The sequence below is a fragment of the Coenobita brevimanus genome, chromosome 14, assembly GCF_032717465.1.
Source record: "Coenobita brevimanus isolate Jiangsu-jjx chromosome 14, ASM3271746v2, whole genome shotgun sequence".
Lineage (NCBI taxonomy): Eukaryota > Metazoa > Arthropoda > Malacostraca > Decapoda > Coenobitidae > Coenobita > Coenobita brevimanus.
In genome coordinates, this window is record NC_136967.1 from 31,499,058 (window position 1) to 31,502,139 (window position 3,082).

At 37.7% G+C, this 3,082-nt stretch overlaps 1 pseudogene; it reads left to right on the forward strand.

The window, feature by feature from the left end:
* Positions 1 to 271: 271 nt before the first annotated feature.
* Positions 272 to 387, forward strand: LOC145390488 (5S ribosomal RNA; annotated as a pseudogene).
* Positions 388 to 3,082: the final 2,695 nt, after the last annotated feature.

Sequence of the window (3,082 nt, forward strand, 5' to 3'; positions counted from 1 at the left end):
CATGTCAGCTACAAAAAAAGGCAAGTTGAAGAAACACCGATTGAACTGCATAAATGTAGTCTGGAGATTGTTTGGATCTTTGCGATAGTAAGAAGGTCATTTGAGTAATGCTAAAAACCGCATAATTGAGGGCGAGAACATTAAAAAAACTTCTATAAATGTACTTCAAATTGACTTGGAAACACTCCCTTTTCTATCTAAATTTCGTAAATCATTTTTGAGGGTCAGAGAATTCCGCAGAGAAAAAAAAATCAGTAACAAGGCTAAATGAGGTAATACATACCACGTTGAGTACACGTTTCCCGTCCGATCAGCGAAGTTAAGCAACTTTGGGTCTGGTTAGTACTTGGATGGGTGACCGCCTGGGAACACCAGATGCTGTTGGCATAACGTTCTCCCTACGTGTCATGTGGGGTTGGTGGAGGATTAGTGCCCCTCCCTGTAAAACAATTAACTCTGAGCCCTTGGCCACCCCGTTTGGGATACAAGGCGTCTGGCAATGAATGAATGAATGAAACATAGGATGAAATTGATTAACAGGAAAAGAATTCTGCCATTTTAGACTTTTAAGCCCAAAGAGTTTCCTTTCATTAGAGACGTGAAAACAGCTTAGAAATTTGATATTTTTATGTGCATCACTAGTACAGTGGCATCTTGAGCCGAGTGATCAAATATAAAATATGGAATATTTTCACCGTATGCTGGTTCCTGTGATATCATGATCCATATTTACCAAGGTAAAATCACTCCGAAAGGCAATGAATAGTTTACAAGATAATTGCTTATTTATTATCATATATGCATTAGAAAAAATTAACTGCATTGCCGTACTGAGATATACAGTTTATAAACAGTAGATCATTCCTAATATCCGTAGATTTCTTCTTCATGATGGGTTTAGAAGAAATCAGGTAGCAGTCTCGTCGACCTGAAGTACTGTCTTTAAGATGTTGATGTTGGATTTTTAATTTCCAATGAGTCTTCACTTCACGGATAAAAGGGAGTAACAAAGGTAAATTAGTATGGCTGATAGCATTCGCTTTGGGGGTAGTTAAAAACTATTTCACTGGAGTGATGCTTATATGAAAGTATTTTTGGCGAGATCGGTAAATATGCAACTTCAACAAATGTACTCAAAATTGATTGGGACACACACCCTATTATTAACAAAACTCAGAAGACATCTGAGGGTAAAAAAATAATCACTTTCAGCAAACAAGCCATCGATTGACACGTAAAGACAGGTGACATGAGGTGCTTAGGAACAGTAAGTTTCGACTGATGTTTGAGTCACCGAAACAAGCGAGAAACTTCAAACGTGTATTTTTTTTCTTCCGCAGTAGATGCTCTTTAAAATTCCAGTGAGTCTCCTGACTGAGTGTAAAAAAAAAATAATAATAATAATAATAATAATTGCACATAATGAAGGTTCCTGTCACACTATAAGCCACATTTCCTTAGGTGAAACATGTAATAACTGTTACCTGATGAGAAGGAATATTGATGAGATTTTGACTTTCACCTGTGAATTTTTACGAGAAAGTAAATACGCTATCGCAATACAGATATATATACTGTAATAAATTACCATTTATAACCTTATACCTCATCTCCGTAGACTTAAAGTGCAAGACAGCTACAAAAAATGCAGGTTGAAGGAACACTGAACGGAACTGATGTCGTTTGTTGATTGCTTGGATATTTACGTTGGAATACGGTCGTTTGAGTGATGCTAAAATCCGAATAACTAAGGGAGAAAACGCTAAATATGCGTGACAGCTACAGAAAGAGGCACACTGAAGGAACACTTGACTAATCTGCATCAATGTCTGGAGATAGGTTGGATCTTTACGATAGGGAGAGGATCATTTGAGTAATGCTAAAAACCGCATAATTGGGGGCGAAAACACTAAAAATGCAACTTCCGCAAATGTACTGGAAATTGACTGGGAAACACTCCTAGTTTTATGTAAGTTTCATACATCATTTCTGAGGGTCAGAGAATTCCGTGACGAGAGAAAAGTAAAAAGGCTAAATGACGTAATAGGTAGGTTTAAACTGATTCACAGGAAAAGAATTCTGCCATTTGAGGATTTTAAGCCCAATGAGTTTCCTTTCATTCGAGACGTGAAAACAACTTTGAAAATTAGAGATAAAACTGATCTTATTTTTATGTGCATCACTAAGGCTTTAAAGTGGCATCTTGAGCCGAGTGATCATATATGAGATATGGAATATTATTGCCGTATGCCGGTTCGTGTGATATTATCCATATTTACCAAGGTAAAACCACTGCGATAAACAATAGTGTCCAAGAAAATCGCTCATTTATTGATAATCATTTGTGCATTATTAGGAAAAACTAAGTACACCAGCGAACCAAAGTTTCGGTACCCCCCTCGATGGAAGGAAGTGGAAGTCGGGGTTAGAGAGAGGGATAACCGTGAGTGGTACTTTGGAACTGAGCTACGAGGCGAATAGTGAGAAACCTAATGACACTGGATTCGAAACATTTCCATGCTATTCACATGCAAGACATTATGCGTTCGTAACATACATACTGTAACATATAACATAGACTACTATGTTATCATGGTGTCCTGTGATACTGACCCATCTGTTTCGGATCCTCATCACACAAATAAAGCACCGAGCCACTTGTACATAAGTTGCAACTTGTCATTATAACTGCAGTCATAATTTTTGTGAATGTTATCCCTGGATTGTATATAGCTATAATATAGAATGATTGTGAATTTAATGTTGATTCTCACAGTAGTTGTGCGGATGGTTATATATGTGGCAATTATTTTATGTGGACGACTAAACCACTTGTGATGGACAGCGGAGAGCATTCGCCAATAATTTACTATAACCAGATGAAATTAGATGCAAACAACACAAAATATTGAGACAACGAAGACACAGCTGTGGTATCCTGCTCCGCCTTGTTATCAAGGCCTTAACTATGGCATCACCTCATACGTGCATTATTTTCCTTCAGTCTCTGCCTCTTATTACTCTTACTTCCCGGTATCCTCTTACTGCGAGTCGTCATATTCCTTGGAGGGTTTCTTGTCGT